At 41.8% G+C, this 14364-nt stretch overlaps 1 protein-coding gene across 17 annotated transcripts in view; it reads left to right on the top strand.

Annotated features, from left to right (window-relative positions):
• RGS6 (regulator of G protein signaling 6) overlaps positions 1–14364 on the top strand; it is a 556931-nt gene that overhangs the window by 306949 nt on the left and 235618 nt on the right. The window lies entirely within an intron of this gene.

Consider the following 14364-nt stretch of genomic DNA (forward strand, 5'->3'; position numbering starts at 1 on the left):
TAAGAGAAGGTTCAAGTTCACCTTTATCATACTCTAAGACATTCGATTTTAGGATCATTAGAATCTTTTGGAAAGCCAGCTGGTATCATGTTGACCTTTGCAGGTGTCTCTGCAGACCCTTCAGACTGCCTCGCCTTGTCACCATTGGCAGATTTGGTTATGGCTTCTTTGCTGCCTGCAGGCTGTCTAGAGATATGGCCTTCATCTCTGGCCTGCTCCTTAACCTTTCCTGTCTCTGCTCCCTTCTGCACCCTCAGTAAGCCCCTCTCATGTGGGTTCAGGTGTCTGAAGCCTTGTCCAAAATTCTTGGGCTGAGATATATTTCTAATTTTAGAAAGGTCACACTGTACATATACTGTATATTGGCATTCCTAGCAGGGTCTGGGGCAGCAGCTGGAGATCCAGCTCATTAACACATCTGCAGGGCAATATGTGAATATTAACACTAGGTGGAAATAAAGGAAGTCTATAGTAGCCTCACATAAATCAGTTTGGGTCAGGTGTGGCCCTCAAACAAGTTAGGAGAGATTTGTTTTCAAGGCTCATTGTATGTCAGATTTGTAAACAAAGAATCCCAGGACTTCTATTTGCTTGTGTATGGTAGGTGTCCATGAATGGTTTGTTGGAATCTCACTCACTCTGACTGGTGTCTATGAAATTTAAAACTTAAGGAATATTTTAACGTAAAGCACAGCAGCATTTTCCAGTGCTTCAAATATGTAAGTGTATCCATGTGGGTAGATTACTATAAGGAGGAATAGACTTCACGCCAGTGTCTTCACTTTGAGATGAGAGCTTTCTGGTGGGCAAAGAGTTAGAAAGCCACCAAACCTGAAATTAAAAGTTTTTATTTATTCATTTCTTTAAGGTTCAGCCTACTATCCAGGGGAGAGGAAAGCACTCTCACCAAAAATGTTATTACCAAGTGAAATGAGGTCAACATGAAATGAGGTCCTAACCCTCTTTTTCAGGACTTCTGGGGTTTTCACAAAAAGATTTTCCAAATCTTTTGTCTCTGAGCACAGAAATTAGAGAGCACTCTTACCAGGAGTGAAAGCAATTCAAGCATCCAAAAATAAATTAGTTTACCACTTGGAACTATGAAGTTCAAGAGAATTTTCAAGTTTACAACATTTGGTCTCTACCAGGGAGATGCAGAGGGCAGAATCAATTCTACTTTTGCTAGTGTTGCTGCCAGCTTATGTCAACCATTTACCATCATGGTATCTCAGTTGTCCCATCTGTCAGCTCAAAGAGTCTTTGATGTATTTCAACATATCATGTTTTTAAGAACTTCTCAACACTACATTCTGGTTCTTGGCAACTGTCATGGATGGATTTGATGCACCTCTCCCTGATGCCTGCCAGGAGGGAGCTGAAGGAAGAGCTTAGAGAATCTTCTCATAAATCCACATAATGATCACATACATGCTGCCATCAATGTGGGAGAATGGAATTAGGGGTAGCTGTCTTACTAGAATTGTGTGAATTCACTTGTCAAATACTCTATGTGAGAACTTTGGGGTTGGCCAAGTGCATGTGAAATGTCCTAATCTGGAAAACATTTTGGGGTGATAAAATTGGTGGTGTTTGAAAAACATGCTTGGTTAGAATGGTGGCACAAGACTTGGCATCCTTGCATAAATGAGGCATCTTCAAAAACCCAGCAAGCCGAGGAACTCTCAGCAGAGCAGCATTTCCAAGCTCACTGATCCTGGGTCTCTATCCTCTATTCTGAGGATAGAGATTCATGGGGAATCTGCCCTCTGGGTCAGCCATAGGCCTGGTGGTTCAAATGGAGCATTGCCAGCTGGGGCTGGTCATGGCATTAGTGGGCAGAGAAGACCTCTTAGGAATTACCTGCCTGTATAGAACCTCCCTTTCCTGTTTAAGCCAGCCTCCAGTTTCTTTCCTTCCAATAGCTTTCCTAAATTAGTTAAGCCCGTATTGACCTTTTGTTTATCTAAAGTTTAGTCATATCACTTTGGGGGGGGGGGGGTTGGAGGAATATATCTCTTCATACTCACCCTTCTGCTTATCTATGCTATGCAAAAAACTACCCCCAAATTGAATGGCTTAAAACAGTTAACATTTTATCATGTCATATCTTACAGTTTTGTGGAGCAGAAATCCTTGCAGAGCCCATCTAGGGGGTTGTTTTGCACCCTGTGGCAGCAATTGAGGTTAATCAGTGGTTTCACTTGGGAAATGGGTGAACTGAAGGATTCTAAACTTCACACACATGCCTGGTGCCCTCGTGGAGATGGCTAGAAAGGGGGGCTCAGGTGGCATATCCACTCGAACACCTACACCTACACTTGGTGGTCTCAAGACTATTTGCATGGCAACTGGTTTTCCTAAGAGTGGCCACTTCAAGAAAAAGGACATGGAGGCTACATGTCTCCTAAGCCTCGGCCCAGAGTCACTATCGCCATATTCTAATGGTCAAGCAGTTAGAAAGTCCTCCCAATTTTAAGGGAAGAGAACCTAGAACCCACCTCTTATTGGTGGTATGCAGAGTTGGCTGCCATCTTTAATCTACCACACTTGCCTTCCATGTTATCCAAACTTCTTCAGTGTTGTGCTGCTTTCTCCAAATCAGATTGTCTCATAAGTTTTTGGTATATAGGGCAGGATTCAAGAAATATTCATTGAAATGAAAAGAGAGGAGAGAAAATTTCTGCCTCTAACCACTTTCTCAAAGCAATGTCAGGGCTTCTTGGAACAATTTGGGAATACTTCTTATAATCTCATAGTTTAGGGCTCAGAACTAACCTGACAGTCATTTCTGGATTTCTTTCCAGGTGTAGCAGGTTGGGGATATGAGGCACTGCTCTTTCTATCCTGGGCTTAACCACATCCAGGCTGAGCCAGAGAGCGGTTCTGTCTGGCTGCATGAAGGCTCATTTACTGCCCACCCACTCCCCCCCCACCCCCCGCCCCAGTCACAATACTTTATTTATTTTATTTAAATTCAGTTTGCCAACGTATAACACCCAGTGCTCATCCCATCAAGTGCTCTCTTCAGTGCCCATCACCCAGTTACTCCATTCCCCAACCTACCTCCCCTTCTACAACCCTTTGTTTGTTTCCCAGAGTTAGGAGTCTCTCATGGTTTGTCTCCCTCTCTATTTTTTTCCACTCAGTACTTTAGATCAGGGGCCAGCAAACTGTGGCCCACCGGCCAGATCCAGTATGCTTCCTATTTTTAGGAATAGGAATAGCTCACCCATGAGCTGACTGGGTGATAATATGACAAGGGACAAAGATGCAAACCATGGTGACAAATATATTTTTTGTCATTCCAACTTCCTGGTGCAAATGACGTACTAAAAGTCAGAGAAGAAACTAATTACTTGGACTGGGAAAAAAAACGAAACCCTTCTGTTGTTAGAATATTCCTAACACTTGAATTTCTTCTTTCAGCCCACTTACATTAGTGATTCTTAATATAAGCAAAAAAAAAAAAAAAAAAAAGTATTTTTATCCCCATAGCCAATTAATTTCTACCCTGAAGGATATGATTATTTCTGTCATTATCTTAGTTCCCAGAGCCACTGATGACTCAATGACACACATATCCACACACTCATATCCACACATACAAACATTTATCAGAAGGATCTGACTTAACTTTCAGGAGTGATAATTTCTCCCTAATTATTTTACAAATGGTTATTAAAGTTTTTGTGTTCTATATACTGAGATTTGCTGGCATTTATGCTTGCCTTGTAGACTGTTGTTCTCCAATCCAGGACATCATAGGAGACGCTCATTTGAAATAGCCCACCCCAGTTTCCGGTGAGCTCATCTTTCTGGAACTCTTATCAGTCCCGAGGGAGGCCCTCTCTTGTTAACATAAGAATGACAAGCCGGTACCTGAAAGTGAGTTTTTTTCCCCCAAAGATGTGGTATTGGGAGTTTTCTGTGTTTCTCTTTCCCTCTTATATGCTTTGTTTTCCTTTTAAATTCCATGGCGATTTTTTAACAACCTCCCTGCCGGTTTGATAGGCAATGAACTTTCTCTCATGGTGGTTTCCACCTGAGGGAACAGAGATAGCATTCCCCACGATATTGTTCTTTCTTCCTCCCACTCTCCATTACAGATTAAAGAGGATGGGGGGGCGGGGCTGCATCCGTGTGCTTATTAGCATGGGCTCCTTAGCATATGAATATTCAGTCACACTCACCTGAAATAGGATTTCATTCGCCAGTTCCTATAAGTTACTTGTGACTTCTAATGGACTTTGCCGGAGTTATTCATTTGCCCTTGGCTCAGAGAGAGAAAGATTTGGGGTGAGGAAGGATGGTAGGGAGAGGGGAGATAGGGAAGCAGAACAGCTGTAGCAGAATCCCTCCCCACAGGCCGTAACAGCCTTTGGCGTTACATGCTTTATGCCAAGAAAGATGGCACCTTGCACGTTTCCTGGTTGGTTCTTAGAACAATTCTGTAAAGTAGACTGACATTACCAAACACAGAGGGGGAAACTGAGGTTCAGAGAGGCCTGTAGGGGCTTGCCCAGTGATAAACAGCTTGTAAGTAGACCTGATCTTCCTGCCAAAATATGCTTCTTCAGAGCCTTCTCATTTCAGTAAATGGCAGTGCCATCTTCCCAGATGCTCACGTTAAACACCTTGCTATGATTCTATTTCTCCCACACATCCCACATGTTCTCCTTACATCCTTCTTTGAGAACAGTACTGAATCGCTGTGAATCCAGCATCTATCACGTCTGCCAGTCTGGCCCTCTTCCAAGCCGCCAGACCAATGTGCTATCCTCCTACCTGGTTTCCCTGCTTCTCCCCGTGCTCCCCTACAGTGTGTTCCCAACACATGGGCAGATAAGCCAGACTGAACTCTTGACTGGAAATCCCATTTCATTCCTAATAAAAGCAGAAGTCTGTACAGAGTCTGCAAGCTGCCCCCTTACCCCCATTACTCTTCTGGCCTTATCTGCCATTATTGCCCCCACTTGGTCACTCTGCTTCAGTTACACTGGTTTCCTTGCTGTCTGGAATAGTTGGCGCCTTTGCACTTAATACGCCTTCTGCCTGCAGTACTCTTATCCCAGGCAATGGAAGGACTTACTCTCTAACCTTCTTTATGTCCTTGCTGAAAGGATACTGTTTCAAAGCCTATCCCATGTAAAAACCTTTCCCACTCTCTCCCTGAACACTCAGGATTCCTGGTTTCTGATACCTGCTTGAGTTTTCTTCATAGCCCTATTCATAATTTGACACACTGCACAGTTTACTCATTAATTTGTGTGTTGTCTATCTCCTACTAGAACGTAAGCCGCATGAGGGTATGACTTCTGTCTGTGTCATGCAGTACTGGGTCCCTAGTACCTCTCCCAGTGCCTGCTACATAGTAGATGTTCAATAAACTTCATGAGTGAGTGAAGGAATTATTCAATCTGAGGACTTGAAATCCAAGCATGTCTGCTCTTTCCAGAAGCCCACCATGCTGCTGGTTAATTTGTATATGATCATAGTGATAGAAAACACCTCATTTCAGGAAATAGATGAAGAATGGGTGTATAGGAGAGGAAATTGGCCCTGACTTCTGAAATCCATTTGGACTTGGATATTCTATGACAAAGGCTGGTTTTGTGAGACAAGATTTTATCTGAGTTCTAGAGGGTGGGTTTCCCAGATATGGGGTATCCTTAAGCTTTGGATGTCATCTCTTTGGTCCTCAGCTTTCCTGTCTATAAAATATGCAAGTTGGGTAGACAGTCATTACTTTTATTTCACATCAAAAATGATATCCTTTGATCTGTTAAGTTAAATAAAACCTGATGCTTGGTTTGTGTTGCCTGTTACTAAATGTGTACTAAAAGTTCAAGCTCTGACAACCAGAACTGAGCTTTCTTTCTCTTGATTTTTTATTTCCTCACATTCCTATATGTAATGTCCTGTGCTCAGTTGCATTCAATATCCTCTGTTGACACAACTGAAGACAAAATTGCATTGAGTGCTAAGCTCACCCTCAGTTTGAATTCTGTTGTTTGATAAATTAGGTCTAAGAGAATAGTCCCTGTTGCCAACATCAGAAGTCATTACCTTTCTGTGCACATATGGCTGCATCCACAGTCATCCTAATCAATAAGACACTTCTGTTTGGTAAAGTTAATTTCGCACAGAGATCAACATTACAGGCTATCAAGAAATGTTAGAGATATACTGAAAATCTTCATGCTGAAAATCTTAGGATTTATGGGTTGTAAGAGGTTAGAAGTTCAAAAGTCACCTTAAATGAAGAGATGAGAGTTAAGACACCAGTGTGGTTCGATCAACATTGGTGGGCTACTGCTTATTATAGAAGATTAGAGGAAAGTGTATATGGGAAAGGAAACAGCTTTCAGTATCCCAAATATGCAGCCTCAAAGAAATTAAGGTTTTTGAAATATTGAAAAATGTTTTAAATCTTGATGGACCTTTAATGACTGTGATTCTGCTGCTAAAGATTTTTAATGATAAGAAACACAGGTGTGTTTTAATGTCACAGTCGCCACATTTTAGTAAGAACTGGTTGATTTTCCTTTACATATGAGATTTTAATGTATGTTATTTTAATAAGATATTATAGATGGTATTATATGATAGGACAGAATGTTTTCTCCCTTCAAAGGAGCACTTCCTTCATTTTATAGAGAAAATAGGTTTTGAGAAGAGCTCATGCTCGAGAACCAACTCTCTCTTCCCCTCCCCCCACCCCCTGAACATTTTATCTCAATGAAGTGCTACATACCTTTAATTTTATGTATCAATGTGGGCTTAGTCTCTACTGAGTAAACAATTCTGTAGGAATATTAGAGGATAAAAAGATGAAATATATATATAAATGTATATATATATATATATATATATATATATATATATATATATATGTTCAGCCCTCAGGAAGCTTACATTTTGGAGAAAGGAAAAAACAAAAAGCTAGAATTTATAACCGCATGACATACATGCCAACAATGTTGCAAGGGGAACATTCAGAAGAGATTTCCTGGAGGAGGGACTAGGAGGGGAGACACAGGAATGCAGATGATTTAGATCAGGTCCCCTTATGCCACATGCTCCTGTTTGCATTCAAAATGCACTTGTGTACAAGATGTCAGCTTATGTGCAACTTTTCTGCACTCAACCATCATTTGTAACGAGGTTCATGCCCACAGTGTTGGTCCATGGAAAAGAATGAGACTGGGTGACAGCCAGAACAAATGGAATCCTCCCGGGCAGGAAGCAAAATAGAGGAAATGAAATGGCATAATCCCAGGAACTACCAATGGGAAAGGCTGGGAGAGGACAACTGGCAAAGATAACGACGTGGTGTTGTCAACTGGCCAGCCTCTCAGATGTCACCAGAGGACACCGCCACAATTAGCATGCAACCAGACATGCACAATGACTACACATTTTGGCTTGGTTGGCGGCAATAGTTGAGTCTTAAACAAAAGCAGTTTCAGTTGCAGATCTTGTGCCAGGCTTTCAGAGAAAGAGAATAAATTAGGCTGCTGTGACAAGCTGTTCCACTGCAGCGACAATAGTTTGGACTTCCAATGCTGCCTGTCAACCAGGCATTGAAATACATCTTCATTTGTTGCTGGGCAGTTGGGGAAGATGAGTCATTCAAAAACTTTATGATATATTAGAGACCATGATTGTCACCTCTCATGCAGACACACCTGACCCCAGCCCTCATCAGCCACAAGAAACTATTAGGATACCTAAAGTGAGGTAGAATCCTTTTATTCATATGCTGTGTACATATTTTTGAGAACTGCAAAAAGACACAGAGCATCCTCTTAGACATGCATTTCAGTTCTACAGGTGTTTATTGACCACCTCGTGTATGCCACGCATTATACCAGTTGATGAATAAAAAAAAGTTGTGGCCAGGAAACCTGTGCCTCTCATTCAGTGCAGGAGAAGGAGCATCCATGTTGTGTTCAGAAGATCAGGGAAAGGAGAAGTGGTGCTTTTAAGAAAGTGAGAAACTAGTGTGTCCATTCTGCTTATTTCCATTGTAGGCACCACCGGTTCACAGTTGGTCAAGAATCAAGGAGCTGGTTGGCGAAATATGCCATTCCTTCCACATAAGAACAAAGCATTTTAACATGTGATGGATTTGTGTGGCATCATTCCGACTTTGCACTGGGTTTTTAGGGTGGCTATAACCAATTACAACAAACTTAGTGGCTTAAAAGAACACAGATCTTACAGTTCTGGAGATCAGAAGTCTGGCATGGGTTAATTGGGTAAGATCTAGGTGTTGTTGATACGATGTATTCCTTCTGGAGCCTCTAGGGGGAATTTGTTTTCTTGCCTTTTCCAGATTCCAGAGGTCACCCGCATTCCTTGGTTCATGGTCCTCTTCCCTCTTCAAAGCCAGGAGCAGTGAGTTGACTTCTTGTCACACAGCAAGTTCTTGTCATCACACTGACCTTTTTTTGCTTCTTTCCACTTTTAAGGACTCTTGTAATTGCACGGGGCTCACCTGGATAATCCAGGATAATCTCCCTATTTCAGAGACAGCTGATTAGCTATCTTAATTCCATCTGCAGCCTTAATTCCCTTTTACCATGTGACCTAACCTACTCACAGGTTTTAGGGATTAGGATGTGGACATATTTGACAGGGTGGGGCATTACTCTGTCTACCATAAACAGATCCATTCAGTTTCCCAAACCAACAGTTGTGATCAGTTGGATAACAGCTAGGCATATGTACTCTAGGCTCAGGAGAGAGGAGAGTTACCTGACCTTTGCCAAAAGTGGCCTCCTCTCACCATACCCAATACATTTGAGGTTATTCATTCAAGGGGAAAATGATGAATAGTATGTTACAAGGGAGCAGCACTTGCCTTATCAACAAAAGACCTAGATTTTGGTTTCTCTTCTGAAAACAAACCACCTAGTTATTGTAGGCAAGTCATTGGATTTCTCTGGCTTCCATTTTGTTCTCTATAAAATGAAGGTAGTAGATCAGGTGTTCTCAAGTCCTCTTTCAGTGTCTTGCTTTCCATGGCTCTTCACTAGGAAATGTACTGAAAATAAGAAAGACTGGCCTATTGGAAATGCACTGCCATCATGATGGTATCAAAATGCTAGACTAGTGTGCCAAAGGTTGTCTATATAGAACTCAGTGTCTGTACCCTCCTGGGCTCAGCCCCATCATTTTGCCCCTGATAACTGTAATGCACGGTAGCCACCCACATTCTTTTTTCCCTAAATTGGAAATTATACCGAAAGAGTAATGCCAGTGAATTAGGTGAATTAGATATAAAATCATGGCTCTACATTTGAGACACAACATTAAGAAAATCGACTTGGAGATGTCTGAGGTCACATATAATTGAAAGTGAGCATTCTTGGGTGACTTGAGAAGGTTGAGTCACCCTTTCAAAGCTTGTATGATGGGTAAGAAACTTGAGCCTAAGGAAATAATATGCATGTGGGTCATTAGACAGCCTCCTCCCTCAGACAACCTCCTCCCTCACTACCTTTTTTCCTTTAATCAAAGAACCATACATATGCAAGTAACTGGATCACCTCTCTTCTCTCCTTTTTTCCCTTTAATCACAACGGAGAGGAAAGTTTCCAGCCTAGCATTAAATTAGGTCAACAGCTCACACAGCATGAAGGGAGACAGCAGAGACAGCAAGGGGTATAGACACAGGAAGTAAATGACAGTGTGCAGCCGGTGTCGATAAGCTCTTGAATAGTGCAAGGGCCCTATTAGGATGTAAAGGTAATAAAAGATGGGAGGAAATATGGTTACCAGCAATGGATCGACATTCTTGCCTTATAAAGGCGTTCATTTCACTTACTGGCTTCTAGTGCCTCAGGTATAATCTCTCATGGTGACCTTTATCCCCCAGAGCCAGCCCAAAGAACACCTAGAAAATGTCACCTTTGTAGTTGCTCAAAGAGTAACTTTGGGTGGCTGCAGGCAGATCTGACAACAGTAAGTGTGGCAGGTGCATGGAGTTGCATCCATTTGTGAAAGCTATCGTTGATTCAGCTTAAGGAGAACTTCAAAAGCGTTTTAGAAAAGGATCATAGGAAAGCTGCACTAGCCCTGGTATATGCGGATAGACGTGGCATTTCATCAGGAGGGTGTATAGAAATGTGACTAGCTGCAAAGCACAGGCATTCTCTGCTCAAGTATGGAGATGATTTGGAAACATTTGCTGGTGCCCAACAGTGATATTTCCTCACCACAAAACACTGCTAATATTGGACTCTGACCATCCACGTCTGGCAATATCTAGATTGTTCCTGGAGATCTGGGGGAGTCATGACTTCCCATGCCATACCCAGTTAGGTGTGTACCAGATAGCTATTTCATTTCCCTCAGGCAAACCTGCAATAGCCAAGGCAATGGGGTAGTAGTGGTTCTAGCATCAGTCCTCACTGGGTCCAGAAACATCTTTACCTGTTGACCTAGGAAGTAGGATCATGATCTACTTGAGTCTATTATCTGACTTGTCTCACTACCCACCAGTGTGATTGGAACTCAGGTATGTGTCCATGAATCCTCAAACCAAGGCCTCCTCAGTGCTGCATCCAAGGCTTGGGGATTCTGCTCCCTGCACTGGTGACCATGTAATTAGGGCAGCTCAGTCCCCACCACTGGCACCTTCCAGACTTTCCACTGCCTCCAAGACTGAACCCAAAGGCCACAAGCATCAGGCCCAAGGCTTATACAGTAGGCAAAATACTGGTCCTCAATGATGTCCATGTTTGAATGCCCAGAAACTGTGTATATATTACCTGAACGTCAAAAAGTCCCTTGCATATATGAGTTAAGATCTTTAGTAAGGAAAATTACCCCAGATTATCTGCCTGGGCCTCATGTCATCAATAAGGGGATGACGGGGGCCAAAGGTCAGAGTGGTGCTACCACTGGCTTTGAAGAGGGAAGGAAAGAGTTGCAAGCCAAAAAAAAAAAAAAAAAAGAAAAGAGTTGCAAGCCAAAGAATGTAGACAGCCTTTAAAAGCTGAGACAAAGAAGGAACAGACACAGCTTGCCACCCATGTTAGACTTCTGACCTCCAGAACTATAAGAGAATAAACTTACGTAACTTGAAGCCACTGAGTTTGTGATGAATTGTTACAGCAATTGGAAACTGCAGTTTACCTTCTTCCCTGCCTCAGAATTAGCCACTTTATGGGTTAATTCACAAGAGCACATTCATTTCCTTTAACAGAAGACTTAACCCTCACTCACCACCTTGGTTCCAACAAGTGCCACAGAGCCCTGTAGCATCAACCCTTGTCTGCTATAGTAATTTGCTTTCATGTTACAATTAACAAAATGTTTATTTCTCTTGTGTGATGGTTAAATTTGGTGCGTCAGATTACTACTTCTACTATTCTAATTTTCTAAGTGTGTTTTTAACGAGCATACATTAATTTTGTGACTAGATGATGTAATAATTTAAAATGCTAAAGGAAAAGAGAAATCTGTCATTTCTATAGTGCATTAATCTGTGTACCTAATCACTAATGAGAATGTGAGTGTCGTTTGCCCAAATAGAAGGTGAAGAAGGGTAGAAGAGCAGTCCTGTAAAGTGAAAGCAGTTAATTACCTCACATACCAGGAACAATGCGCAAGAGTGAGTGTAGCCTGTAGATTTCCAGATTCTTAGGAGTTTACTAAGGGCACTGTGATGGGTAGAATTCTAAGAGGGACCCCAAGAGCGTACCTGCCCTGCATAATCTCTGGCTCTATGAATATGATGGATTTTACTTCTATGATTAAGTATGTTTTATGGCACAGACTTTATGACAGGGAGATTACTTGGGTGGGCCTGATCTAATCACATGGAGCCTTTAAAGGCAGAGAGTTTTCTCTGGCTAATAGCAAAAGAGGAAATCAGCCTTGAAGTATGAGTAGGAATTTTTGTACCATTGATGGAGAGAGAGAGGAGAGAAAAAGGTTATAAGGAATTGGTTCATGTAATTATGAAGTCTGACAAGTCCCAAGATCTGCAGTATGAGTCATCAAGCAGGAGACTCAGGAGAGCCAATGGTGTAGTTCCAGTCCAATGACTGGCGGCTCAGGACTCAGGAAGAGCCAATGTTTCAGTTCAAGTCTGAAGGCAGGAAAAACAACAACAATAATGTCCTACCTCAAAGACAGGCAGGAGGAATTCTTGTTTAGGAGACCAATGGCCTTTTTGTTCTATTCAAGCCTTCAACTGGTTAAACCACATTACAGAGGATGAGGGGCTCTACTAGATTTGTCCATTTAAATATTAATCTCATCTAAGAATACTCTCACAGAAATCCCCAGAATAATGTTTGACCAAACATCTGGGTACCCATGGTCCAGTCAGTTTGATCCACAAAATCAACTGTCACTTCATGATACAAAGAATGTGCACATGGAGTCAAGTCTCAGCTTTGCTATTACCAGCCCACCATTTATAATCTCAGACTACCAACATGTGAGGTGGGGATGATGTATTTATCTCCCAGGACAATTGTGAAAGCCAACTGCTAATATAGTTACTCAACAGATGTAGTGAGCACGAGCTCTAGGCCAGGCACCGTTCCCCACACTGCAGACATAGTAATGAAGAGAGAGACCATGACCTTGTTGTGCTCATGGAGCTCACAGTGTAGTGAGAAGAGATAGAGGAAAGCAAATAAATCATAACTGATTTAATCACTCAGTGCCCAGTATCAGATTATACAATCACTTGCATCCTGAGAAGTAGTTCTTATTTTCCTTTCACAAACATTGAAACAGAAGTAATTTGCCTAAGACCTCTCTAGGATCAAGTGTCAAAGGTGAGACTCAGCCCAGGTCTTCTGACTCCACATCCTGTGTTTTTTATATAGTCAAATCCCTTTCCTGACAGAAAACATAAGTGTGCAGTCCTCACATACTTACAGAACATAAGTGTGCAGTCCTCACATACTTACTCTGAAGTAGAGTACAATATCTCATGTAGACAGATGGTTATGGCTTTATATACTAACAAAATCTACTTAGGCAGATGTTTAGTTGATGACAATAAGGATGAACATGACCCTAATGGATTTGCTGAAAGTTATTGGTTCCTATTAATACAGAGATAATTTATTGGTGTATTAGTACAGAGAGTAAGTCTTATGTAGCAAGCTAAAAGTGAGAGTTAAACAGGATCCTTAGGACAAGAGAAACCACTGGAAACTAGTCACGTTTATTTCATGAATTCCAATGATACTGAGTTTCTAACACTAGAGTGGTAAATACAATGAAGAAAATAAGAGGGGATGGTAGGATCAAGTGACTTGGGGAGGAGGTTTCTTTATGGCCAGGCAGAGCTTCTGTGAGGAGGCAGATATGCGAAAATATGGAGAAAGCCCACTGTAGGAGAGAGAATGCAGGGGGCAAGGGCCCTGAGGCAGGGGAGTAGGCTTAGTGTGCTTGAGGAACAGGATGAAGAATGCCTGGAGATTGATAAGCAAGTGGGACATGATAATCCACGGGTTTAGGAAGGTAGAGAAGAGCCAGATCCTGCAGGGCCTCATAGCCCACACTGAGGGATTTGAATGTTATACAAAGTGTGGGGGAGGCCATTGAAGATTTTAAGCAGACTGAAATGATCTCATTTGTGTGGTTTTGGTTGGTTGGTTGGATTTTTTTTTTAATCACTGTGACTACTATAAAAGTATCATCACTTATAGGGCACTTCTAAACTTTGAACTCTTTTCAAAGATCGTTGTGAGCTGGTTCATTCATGCATTCCAGACTTGAGATGAACAAGTGAGGGAAAATGTGGAACTGAAAGAGTAAAGAACTGCTAGGATCCTGGCTATGGTGTAGACCTTTGAGTCATGGCATCCACAGAGGAGTCTATGATGAGTTCAGTCCCCTGATTGTCACTGCTTCTCCATCAAGCATACCTGACCTTCATATGACCTTTCCCACTGCTTGGTGATGGGGTTCCACGAGATTAGCATTGATCAATTTCCAGGTCACTGTGACAGATAGTCAATGTGTTATCCTTTTCAGGTAACAGGGTTCCTTAAACCATTTGAAATGCCCAAATTTTCAAAAAGCCCTTAATATGTGGGATTTCTAAGTCTGTAGCATACTTCAAGGAGAGGGGCTGGAAGATAGGACAATAAACATAGGCCACGGTGGCCGCATGCCTCTGCTCCCTCAGGTTTAAGACATGAATCAAAATTTCCCTTTGGCTTGTAGGATAACAGATATATTAAACATGTATAATTTTATAAGTAAAAACTCTCCTTCAGAAAGTACTAGAAAACTCAATTCTTGTTAAGACTCTTCTATTATTCTCATGTCTTGGCTTCTTACGTAATGCCACGAAACTGAGAATCATTCCATAATACTATGGAA

The sequence above is a fragment of the Canis aureus genome, chromosome 9 (genome assembly GCF_053574225.1).
Source record: "Canis aureus isolate CA01 chromosome 9, VMU_Caureus_v.1.0, whole genome shotgun sequence".
In the NCBI taxonomy this organism is placed as follows: Eukaryota; Metazoa; Chordata; class Mammalia; order Carnivora; family Canidae; genus Canis; species Canis aureus.